Genomic DNA, 12,861 nt, shown 5'->3' with positions numbered 1-12,861 from the left:
ACCTTCTTCTTTTTCTTCTTCTTAGTAGGATCAAATGGGGCAATCTGCAAAAATAAAAAAGGATGAAGACCACAATAATTAGTTCTAACATTTTGAGCCACCGAATTCTAGATGAAACAACACCTTTTCTTTTCCATTGGATTCTTATACTAAGGGCACCCTTCGTGGAAGACCGGCGCTCCCAATGACAATCCTCTGCCTCAACTCGGCAGCCCCACGCAAATTTTGAAACTCGGGATCGGCGACCTCCGTTGTGACGGGCAAGAGCACGGTCTGGGCTTTGTTGAATTTGAAATGATTGCTGATGTTGTTGTAGCTACGAAGAATGAGCTACTTTGCTGAAGGGGTTGTGTTCTCTTCCTCTATATTTAGAATTTTGTGCGGGAGTCTACCGGAGTGGTGTGAAAATTTCAAAATGTTTGAAATTTTGCAAAAGGTTAGTGACCGGGTTTCAAAATATATGAATTTAAAATATTTAAAAACAATACTTTATGTCGCTTAAAAGCGACACTGTTTTGCTTAAAGTGACACCAGTATTTAAAAATTATTAAAATATATGTCGGTTATAAGCGACATTAAATGTTTTTTGTCGGTTTAAAAGCGACATAGACATTTTATGACGTTTATAAGCGACAGTAAATCCGACGTCATATTCAGTTAGTGTCGCAACTGTCTTGTCCGCCATTATATTATATTAAACCGACACCACCTACTGACACTATAAGGCCCTTTTGTAGTAGTGTATTAAATTATAGTATTGGTTAAATTGATGAGTTTAGTTGATATTTATTAGCTCTTATTTTCCTGAAAAAGCAACCTTAAGATTCAAAATTTTCATTTGCTAAGTGGAATATGACAATTAAAAATCATAATATAGTAAAAAAGATTAATATTTTTAAGCTTAAAAGAACCAAAACTCTCTCTATAATATAGCCTAAGGGAGCTTTGGCTCTGCTAGTGTACACAAAGCGGATGGTTTGAACTCAGGATACAAAAAGTTGAAGAGGATAAGAGAAAGATGAATTTCTAAGACATTCTTCTTTATAAAAAATAAAATAAAATAAAATAAAAAGAAGAAGAAGAAAAGGTATCAATGCTAATGCATTAATTACTAAAACCAATATGAGTAGAAACTATCGTAATTATGCGTAGATGAAAACCCGATAACTTTGAACTAAACTTTAGGAAATGTAATACCAATTACTAATGCATCAATTAAACTAATGTCTGCAATAATTTTGAATAGAACTTCCACTTGGCCTAAGCGCAATCTTATTCAGGTGTAATGTGTTAGAATAAGTCATAGAGTTTCAACCGTTAAATAATCTAATGCCTGCAATAAGTTTATGGATGGGCTTGATTCGGTTCATACTGGTTTATTCTAAAATGTGATCCAAACCTAAGGCTTTACTCGGTTCGGTTCAATTTTGAAAATCCTACAGAGAAACACAAGACTAAATCAGAGCAACTCGGTTCCTGTTCAATTCTACCGGTTATTGGTGTGAACTTTTCCCATTTATTATTTTTTTTTTTCAACCTCAAATTTTCGTCCAAAAATGAAAAATGTCCAACAAAAACAGAAAGAGGACTGTAATGGACAGAGAGAGGGAGAGTTTTCATCGAATCATGAACTCGAAGCCTCGAAGCCTCACATCTTGAGTTGAGGTTTGGGCCTACACAAAAGGGTTGGGTTTTGAAGTTGGGCTTCAGGTGAGGTCCAATAATACACCATGAAATTATCTCTATTAATCTCTATTAATTAATGAAACCCTCTTTGTCAACAAAAAAATGGTGAAAAGATAACTTAGTCTTCTATCATACAAAAAAAATGATGGGTAGTAATGTAATTTCACAGGTCTAAATTTTACTGTTTTTTATTGAAACCTCACCTACATGTAATGTTAAAATATCTCTAATATTTAAAAAAAATAAAACCAAAAACAAAAATCTCTCATTTCCCCTACGCTCTCTCACTCTCCTTCTCATTTTAAAAAAAAAAAATGTGTTCATACACACAAACTATGTAAACAAATGCTAGTATTTATAAACAAATTAGTCTAGTTTGGTTTGGTTTAACGTAAGAGAGACGGAAATCAAAATTGGTTACATGGGTTAAGTTTGATTTTTGGTCTGGATTCGGTTTTTTGTTTGTCAGCTTGGTGTTTTCAGTTTTTGTTGGGTTCGGTCCGGTTTTTTTCGTACCCTCCCACCCCTTAACATTGATTGTATATATTTCCCACCAAAACGTGTTATTTAGGTGAATGCAATTTTCATCTTTCAGTTACTCGTTGGAAAAAATCGTATAAAAGTTGAACAATAATTGATGTAGCGTGTAACCGAACATGACCTCAACATGGAATCGTCTTTTCCCTACATTTGTGTATCCTCAAATTGGAAATGAAAAAAAGAGACTTTAATTTGTAGTTCAATTAATGAAAAATGATGAAACACATCCATGTGCACTATCTTTCTATGATCATACAACTGGAATCTTGTTTGTTGGGTTGGTTTCCTGTCATCTTCAGATGACGCACGTCTGCAAATTAAAATTATGAATTTTCATGAATGTTTTTCCCAAGTCCCTTTTGTTAAAACCAAGAAGAGCAACAAAGAACTTGCAAAACAATAGCTTGATAACACTCAAATGCAGGGAGAACTTTCTTATTGAATTCAAAAAGTTGCAGTAGCTATATAATAGCTTTACAAAAATAAACTGAAAGAGAAATAACAGCCCACGATTTACAACCCTAGGATGGTGGTATATGACTAAGTCTTAAACAGATAATGTAACAAACGTGTCCGTCAAGATTAGGGATTATTCACCATTATTTAAACAAATCCTAAAAACTAAGAGACCTAACAACTTTAACAACTTTCTATATAAACGTTACCTGCCCATCCATTACCAAATCAGACCCCAACTCTCTCTCTCTCTCTCTCTCTCAAGCTTGGAACAACAAACTTGTTCGCTGGGTGTAGATGATCGAGGCCAAGAACCAGGCCTTGTTCGCTGGGCACCTTGTTGAGCTCGAGCTCGCCGGTACCACACTCCTTTTACCATTTTCTTTTTCTTTATAAATTTATTATTAATAAAGAGAGAAAAGAGAGTTCGAAACTATTATAATAGAAAGGGGGAGTTTCAAAACCTAACACATCGATAGAAATTCAATACCCTATCCACCAGGATACTATACTACATTTTTTTGTCATTTTCGTTGTCGCGTCTTTTTGTTCATGTTAATTCAAAATATCAGTCCCTATTCACTCACAAATTTATCTCATTAATGTTTTCAATAGTCTTCGTCTGTCTTGTGTTTAAATTAATTATTTCCCTGCTTCTGTTGTGATATTGAGTGTCAACTATCAGGTTGCTGATATTCTGCATTTTCTCCTTTTCCATCATCACGGTATCTATCCATTGTTCAGTTAGTTCCTTAGTTCTTCATGTATTACATTTCAAACTTATGAGCCTAGAATCATGGACGCCGACATTTCGAACTTATATATGCTGTAACTAAAGCTTCCTTTTCACATCTTTGATTTTTTGTGATTAAGTCTTCTGTCAATTTATTTGTAGGATCAAATTCTGACTGCAGGCTGTTACTTTGAATGTGCTGGACTAGTCTCATTGTTGCACGCAGCTTATGCGTGCCGTCGAAAGGTCTGGACTATTTTCTATCTCACAGACACATACCCAGGTACATATATACATACACACACACACACACATATATATATATATATATATATATTCTTGTGTGCTTTCACGTGAGACTCTTTTTTCACCTTAGACTTGTTTAGTTCCGATTACCTTCATGAGAGAGTCTTCTCTGTTGAAAAGAAAACACACACACAAATTGAATATAGCGATTTATATCATTTTTTACGCTGACATTTTACCTAAAGATTTGGCATACATTATGGCATCAGAGATTTTCTGGATTCGTGTAATTGGAACTTATCCACTTTTTATCTCTATTTCTTACAGCATGCTAAAAGTATATTTGCTAGTTGCAGCTAAAAAGTACGATTCTAGCAACAATGAAAATTTCTTTGTAATAATATTACAAAGAAACTTTCACTAATATCCTTATATAAACCCACCATTCCTCTTCAATTCTTGCATAAAACAAACCTTTAAGCCTAAGCTTCTAATCTCAATTCACATAACCATTTCTCTCCGATTTCAAGAAATAATAAACCATTTCTCTTCAATTCAGAGCTAAAAATAATGTCTATCCAAGATTTCATTCAAGATTAACGTAATAACTAGATCAGGGACCTTAGAGGCAAAGAATAATTGAGAAATTAAAATTTCCAATAAAAAATTGAGGCATTTATTTTTTGTTGATCCTAATCCTTTGTATATTCAAACCATTGTAAGGAAATTGGTAGCGCCTGTCACACTTGAGGATTCTTCTAAGTTATAAATCATAGGTTCCAATTTTAAAATTAGAAGACGTTCGGCACACATTCATAAGTTTTTTCTTGATACATACCGAGGAGAAGAGAAAATGTAATAAAGTTGTCAAAAAGGATCTTTTTGGATACTTCAACAATGAATTGACGCACAATGTCAAAGATTGGAAACAATCATTTGACTACACGGTCGATGAGCCAATAACATTCCCTACTTCTGGTGACCCATCAAATAAGGGATTGACCGAGTGGAAAAATAAATGCCCTTCTTAACTACAGTAAGCCAATGAAAACTTAATTCTTTATGTTGCAACCTCATAATTATTAAAAACTTGGTTTATCATATAAAAGAGTATTTTATTTTGACTAGTGATGTATGTGAAGATTATGCTAAGAAAATGAAAAAACTGACATTTCGATTGATGGAGCTAATTGGCTTGAGCCTGGTGTTGTCAACCAATAGGTTTGTAAGCTATTTTCAAGAGCATACAACAAGTTACCTACAATTTAATTCGTATCCCCCTTGTCCTTTTGCAGACTTAGCTCTTTGGGTAGTTAGTGATAAGATCATATGCGTCTTTATGAGTGACTACACCAAGAGCTAAGTCTGCAAAAGGACAAGGGGGATACGAATTAAATTGTAGGTAACTTGTATGCTCTTGAGAATAGCTTGCAAACTTATTGGTTGGCAACACAAGCTCAAGCCAATTAGCTCCACCAATCGAAAGGTTAGTTTTTTCATTTTCTTAGCATAATCTTCACATACATCACTAGTCAAAATAAAATACTCTTTTATATGATAAACCAAGTTTCTAATAATTATGAGGTTGCAACACAAAGAATTAAGTTTTCATTGGCTTGCCGTAGTTAAGGAGGGCAGTTATTTTTCCACTTGGTCAATCCCTTATCTGATGGGTCACTAGAAGTAGGGAATGTTGTTGACTCATCGACCGTGTAGTCAAATGATTGTTTCCAATCTTTGACATTGTTCATCAATTCATTGTTGAAGTATCCAAAAAGATGTTTTTGACAACTTTATTATATTTTCTCTTCTCCTCAGTATGTATCAAGAAAAAAAACTTATGAATGTGTGTCAAACGTCTTCTAGTTTTGAAATTGGAACCTATGATTTATAACTTGGAAGAATCCCCAAGTCCGACAAGCGCTACCAATTTCTCTTACAATTGTTTGAATACATAAAGGATTAGGATCAACGAAAAATAAAGGGCACAAATTTTTTATTGAAAATTTTAATTTCTCAATACTCTCCTCTCTAAGGTCCCTGATCCTTGCGTTGATCTTGAATGAAATCTTGGATAGACATATATTTGTAGCTCTGAATAAAGAGAAATGGATTTTTGTTTTTTTTTTTTTTTTGAAATGGAAGAGAAATGGATATGTGATTTCGAATTGGAAACTTAGGCTAAAAGATTTGTTTTACGCAGGAATTGAACAGGAATGATGGGCATTATATATGGATACTAGTGAGCAGATTTCTCTGTAATATTACAAAGAGATTTTCATGTCGCTAAAATCGTACTTTGAGCGGCAACTAGCAAATATACCTTCAGTAGATCCAACTTACACGAATCCAAAAAATGGCTGATGCCATACCTAATCTTTGGGTAAAATTAGTAAAAGTGCCCGTACGATATTGCGGGTGTATAAAATGTTTTGAAAATATATAGATAAATTCATAGTCGTCAAGAGATTGACAGTGTTCAATTACTCATTGCTCAAAGATAGGGATGCTAATAAAGCTAGATTTATGTACATAATTTCATAGTTATCAAAAGATTAGCAGTTTTCAACTGCTCATTGTTCAAAAGATAAAGATGCTACGAAAGCTTGATTTCACTGAAGATAGATGTGCCAAGAAAGTGATTAATCGGAGAACAATTAAATGTCAGTCTTTTAGTTTTGAGTACAACCGCACTTTGTGGTTAAAATTCACACATGGTTCACAAATTTGTTGTCAAAGTTCACATACGCTAAGAACTACTGATCCTGTAACTTTATCATCACAAATGACATTTGCAATTTACTTTTTGATTTAAAACCTTATTCATTGTCAATTAAAGAAATGGCTAAATTGCCTGGAAAACTCTACTCATAGTTTACAATTCTACAAATTTCAAAGTATGTATGTAGTATGTATTGCTGCTGACCTTGGCTTCCCAGAAGTAGAGATCAATGTGACAAAGTGAAGTATATTTGACCTTGACATTCATTTCCATGGCCTGAGGTGGAGCAACCTCCACCCTCTCCATCACCAACGGCTTCTCGGCCTCCCATGCAACCACTGGTGCAAAAACACACAAGAAACCCAAATTGAGGAGTGTTAAACTTTAGCCTCAAATATCCTTTGGCAGACATGCAGAATGAAGAATAATGGCCCTAGCGAGCAAAGAAGCTGATTACCGAAAACCTGATTGTGAAAGGTTCAAAGTTCCCTCTTTGCCTGCAAGATAAATAAATATGTGTTAAAACCCTTGGAAACAAGAACATGAGATTTTCACATTTTTGAATGACCTAGACAACCATAGAGAGGAGGGTACGAGGCAAAAATAGCGTGGTCTAGAATAGGGTACACTGAACTGTAACGGACTCAATATGAACTCCTGCGTAACAAAACTGGTTCTTCCCAATATCTCAATGATTTTTGTATGCTATCAGATGTCCGCATCCAGGACATAAAACAAAGGAGTTGGAATAAAGATGACCATTTCAGCTATATTTTTCTGCTATCACAAGTGATGTGAAAGAGAAGAAAGATGAATGGTTTTTAGGTGTTTTCGGCTAATTCGTCTATATACACACTGTTGTGGTTTCATAAGCTTCTTGTTTTCTTAGTTGTCCAGCTCCCTTTGTGGGTAAAGTTACAATAATAAATTAAGAGATTACCAAGAGAATGAGTTTTAGGCTCTTAATTGTTTACTGATTCCCATTCATTTGGTGTGATGACTCTGTTTGTGTTATGTGAAGTGCAAACTCTCCCAAATTGTGTTTGGAGTCTGGACCGACTAGTCGACAATTCCGAAAGGGTTTTTATCACAAATAGTTTCTGAAATTGACTCATTCCATCAAGATGATCCTTAAACTTGAAAATCGATCAATATAGTCCTTGAAAATAAATGTCACAAATAAATGTGATCCTTCCGTCACAATTCCGTAAAAAAATATGTTAAGTGTTGATGTGTCACATACTTTGGTCCCACAAGTTTAATTAAATATCATTATATTGAATTAAAAATATTTAAATGATAAAAAATAATTTGTATTTCTATATAATTAGGCTTTATAGCCAAAATGGTCATTGGGACTTGCATAACACATCACTTTGGTCCCTGAGATTGAAAATCAATAGAAATGGTCCCTGAGATCATCCACCGTCCATTATTTTGGTATTTTCGTTCAAAACTCTATTAAGTGTCCCAGAGCTCTTGGCCGGAAGTTTGGGCAATTTTCAAAGTTTCGTAACTTAATCGTTTCTTAATCAAATTTTACCCATAATATATCAAAATGAAGATATGAAAGTGTAGAACAAGATTATACCTATTTGGAAGCCCAATGGTTGTCGGAGATGGTCGAAAAATAGCCTGAAATGTGACTAGTGCGCTGGAAAATTGGAAAACTTGTCGAAAACTGGGTAAACTTTAAACGTTCATAACTTTTTCAATACTCAATGAAATCAGTGATTCAAAAACAAAATTATACTTCTAAATGAGACAAAGAGAATGGTACATTTCTCAACGGCTAATTCGTCGTGGTTTGGCCAGAAAACGGTTCGAAAGTGGCTAACTTGAGACTATGATAGCCAATTTCGAGCCATTTTTCAATCAAACTATGACGAGTTAGACGTTGAGAAATGTACCATTCTCATTGTCTCGTCAAGAAGTATGATTTTCATTTTTGAATCACTCGATTTCATTGAGTATTGAAGAAGTTATAAACGTTTAAAATTTACCCAGTTTCCGACGAGTTTTTCAATTTTCCTGCAGACCAGTCACATTTCAGTTTATTTTCCAGCTATCTGCGGCAACCATTGGGCTTCCAAATAGGTATAATCTTGTTCTACACTTTTCTATCTTCATTTTGATATATTATGAGTTGAATTTGGTTAAAAAACGATTGAGTTGCAAAACTTTGAAAATTACCCAAACTTTCGATCAAGAGCTCCAGGACACTTAACGGAGTTTTTAACTGAAGGACCAAAATAATGGATGATGGACAATCTCATGAATTATTTCTATTGATTTTCAATTTCAGAGACCAAAATGATGTGTTATGATCATGGCTAAAAAGTCATATGGTTATAAATTAAAAAAAGTACAAAAGAAGATGACTGTTTTTCATCTTCTTCCCCACCCCATCCGACAACACCCAGCCCCCACCCCACCCCTACCCCACCCCGTCGCCTACATAAGAAAAGAAAATTCTGAAACAGCTACTCTCTCAAATATTTCCCAAAGAAAATGGTATGGGGGGGAGAGCTCTAGAGTTTCTATCTGCCATGGTTGATAAAAGCCCACTCATTTTGGCAACTAAAGTCCAAGAATTACTTTAGTCTAAAGAAGCTGGCAAAATTGCACTGTAGAAATGAACAGTGTTTTGTAAGACATTTCAGTTTATTTACAAGACTACCACTGGCCCTCTCTGCCGTTAGTCTTGATGCATACGTGTTGATGATCGTGGGAAGGAAGAACGATGGTAAAGGCGGTCTTTTTCGTTTCCTTCTCAAACCCTCCTTGCCTCTTCCGTCTCACAGACTCGACGAGAACGACACAGACGGTCTCGCGTCCATCCTATCCTCCTCTCACCGCCGTCTGCCTTCCCTCACCTATGTCGTCTTACTCCATCGTTTGCATCATGGAGGCCCATGCGTGGTTTTTTGGGTGGGGATTTCAGATTTCAAGGGGGAGAGAGGCTGTGCTTCGTTTCGATCTGGTCTTGGTGAGTATCGTGATCCCAACTCTTTGTTATTATTAGTTCAATTTGTCTGTTCGAGTCACTGCAGAGTTTTCTGTCACTCAAAAGCAGGAGTCGCTTCGGCTCTTCATTGTTCAGCAGCTGCACCTGAAACGATTTGATTTGATTACGAGTCTTAATCTCTTTGAATAATTATATATATTGTTTGGCTGTCTGTTATACAAATTACCACAAAACAAGAAAGATTTAGTCACAAGTAAATAAAACTATAATTCTCTCTTAATTAATGCTGCAAAATCTGTGTTGGGTCAATAATTGCAAGCTATTTTTTCCGAGAAACAATCAGATTATTGGATCTAAGTTGCTAATTGTTTTAATTTTGAGGCTTCAATAAAATCAGCACCCACAACTGGAGGAGTCAAGAAGCCTGACCGCTACCGACCTGGAATCGTCGCTCTTCGGTAAGTTTTCAACACAATATAGTTCAAATCCTCTGAATCATGTTCTTGAATTTTACAATTATGTATCGTGTTCTTTGCATTTCGTTATCCGAACTCTATTCGTTGAATTTGGTTACCTAAATCGTGCCTAATATTTGATGTGGCCAGTGGCTTTGTTGTATGGCTGGCTGATGTGATTTGGGAGTGTTTTTAGTTAATGGGAGACAGGGGACAAAGGCGTGGGGCAGCGAAGTCACGTGGGATTACGAATTTAGGATAGTAGAGTATTTGCTAATTTATAGGATTAGAAGTCTTCCTTTAGTTTTGTCTTGGTGTGATGAAAAAGAAAAAGGGTGAGTAATTTTAACTCTTGTTTAAGGTAATAACATGTGAATTGTTCTCAGGTATATTGGAACTAAATTTTTCATGATACTCTTTCCTTTTCTTCTCAGTGAAAAAACATACTAAAGCAACAACATTATGGTGGTGGGAATAAGCGTTCTCAGGTATGTATGGATGTGTGATATGAATTAGTTGACTGGTGTTGAAACATCAGTCAATAAAAAACAGATAGGATCTCAAATATTATACATTAATCCATACATAATGTTTTTGTTATCTGCCCTGCATCAAGATGAGAAGGGCCTTCTTTATTTCGGGCTCAATTATTAATTGAAAACTCATTCATATTTTTTCATAGAAATTCCGTCATTATGCACTGCTGTTTAATTGCTCTTTTTGGGTTTTCTAGCAAAAAAGTAGGTCAGTGTATATTTATTTAGCTCCCCTGATTTTCTTTTTTAATTTATTTTTTGTTTGTTTTGTTGAGTGATGCAGTTTGATCGAATCAAGTTGAATTGAATAATCCTTGAAGTGACAAGAAGGAGCTGACTGAGCAAGTAATAATTCTTAATTACTTACATGTTTTCATTTTAATTTATGATTTGATTGGCCCTCATAGAAATTTCGAGCTCCATAATTGTTGGAGCATTGATGTGTTATGAGTATTGATTAGTGTAGTTGTGTAAATATAGTGTATGGGTGTTAAGTAATTCAGATGTTATAGATGATCTCAGAAGGGAAGGGGTATCCCCTTCTTCTTTTTTCTCTTGAACTCTCTCTATCACAAAACTAAAACATGGCCGCCAGTTTTCTTATCCTTTAATCGCCGATCTCCTCAGGTTTGCCTCAAGCCAGTGAAGGAATCAGGGTAACAGAGCCCAGACCATAAGAGGTATTTCACATCCCTTAATTTTTTATTTTATTTTATTAATTTTAACCAGATCTGAGAATTTCTAAGTCATGGATCTATGAATAGTGTGTGTTGAGTCTCTGAGCATCTCTATTTTTATTTTATTTTTCATCAAATGGTCTCTGTAGTGTCTCTGTGTGTTTGTGCATCCATGTATGAATATGATCTCTGCAAGCTCATTATTGTCCTGGGAAACCACCTAAATTATTGATACCTTGCTTTCTACGTACAATGTTATCAAGTTCTATTTTCTAGATTTCTGATTTTGGGGGGGAGGGAGTGCTAATATAGTAATTTTCAGGTAATTTGTGTCTTTTGGGTAACTTTGTGATATGCAGTTGATTTTAGGAATTGATTTATGGTGGAATGCACTGACATAAGTTATTGTTTTTGTTAATGCAGATGACGGAAATTGACCCGAGTTCAAACTGAAACAATATGATTATTTTGGTTATGGTGAGAACTCAGAACCCTTTCTTAATCTTTCCTGTTTTTGGAATTGAGAAATTGGGTTAATTTTATGATGATTCACCGAGAGTTAGTTAATCGCTTTAATGCATATGAGATAGGGTTTTTGCTTTGTAGGATCTATTTATGGTCTTTAGAAATTGCTTGATTTGGTATTGTCAAATGGTATATGAATTTCCATGTTCACTTTGTCAGTATGTTGTTGTAGTAGTTTATTTGGATGCGATATAAATTGAGGTGTTGACATGAAATTGGACACAGGTAGTTTTCCTTGATTTCACGGGATAAAGTTGTAGTTTGATTTAGGCTATAAATGATAACCAAATTAAGTTGAATGAGTTGTCACAATCAGAGACGGCTGATGGCATTTTGAACTGCTTAGATACAACTGAAGTGGAGAAGGATAGCTCAGTGGCTTCCTAAGGTGCAATGCTACTTCAGAATGCTTTAGTTCAGAAGCCGGCAGAATCAAATGACAATCTTGGGCCAAGAAAGAAATCATTATCTGATATTGGGAACCTACTGGTATGCTTCATTATCCTTTTTGAACCCTGCTTTATTTTTCTTAAAGAACTAAAATGTTTTATAGTGAGTACTTTGTTCTCTGCTCTATTAATTTTCTTACCCTTATATGGGACTGTTTGCGCTTCAGAAGTATTTTTTTAAGGTACTTATGACTCCTAATTGCCATTTTGCATTCAAAATATACTCTTATTGCTTGCTGGGGTTTACCCCTTGGAGCATTTCATTTTGTTTCTCCTTACTCTCTGACTAAAAAATTTTAAACCCTATATAGGTGAATGCAGACGCTGCAAAACCTGCCTTAAAGAACTGTAGATGCTGAAGACAAAAAAGAAGCAAAGGATACATTGCAAGCATAAGGTTGAGATATGGAAGAGAACATTATTCTTCATTTGCCTACGCTTTTTACTACAAATTTAATTTAAATGCTTGAAACTTACGGTGTCATATCATAATTCAATACAAATATATTTGGATTATTGGATAAGCATCGGCCAATTGGAAGGTTATTGACTTTTCTTATAAAGAAGTCAAAGTCATCTTCTCATTTTTGACATTGAAGATTTGGTTGCATTTTAATATTTATAGGCCAAGATGAAAGAAAAAGATTAGGCTAATTGTTTATGAGCCCCTAAAATCTATAGTGACCTATTGGAAATTATATGATAATTTAGATGTCCTAAAGGTTAACGTGCCAAGTCGTTATGCTGGCACTTTTCTGTTTTAGTATTTGTTGGATTAGAATGTACTCATTGTTTTAAGTGAGTATTATTTTTGAACTCTTATGGAGCTTCTTTGGCATGGTAAGTTAAGTTGCATATCCTTTTTTTC

The 12,861-nt window shown here is 34.8% G+C and overlaps 1 long non-coding RNA gene across 1 annotated transcript; it reads left to right on the top strand.

Moving 5' to 3' along the window:
* The first annotated feature begins 10,926 nt into the window (after nt 1-10,926).
* On the top strand, nt 10,927-12,658 carry LOC137725329 (uncharacterized). Its single transcript, XR_011067507.1, has 4 exons — nt 10,927-11,022; nt 11,443-11,496; nt 11,891-12,033; nt 12,305-12,658. It is a non-coding gene; the product is annotated as an uncharacterized lncRNA (long non-coding RNA).
* The last annotated feature ends 203 nt before the right edge of the window (nt 12,659-12,861 follow it).

This window comes from Pyrus communis, chromosome 1 (genome assembly GCF_963583255.1).
Source record: "Pyrus communis chromosome 1, drPyrComm1.1, whole genome shotgun sequence".
In the NCBI taxonomy this organism is placed as follows: Eukaryota; Viridiplantae; Streptophyta; class Magnoliopsida; order Rosales; family Rosaceae; genus Pyrus; species Pyrus communis.
This window is presented reverse-complemented; position numbering and strand designations above follow the sequence as displayed.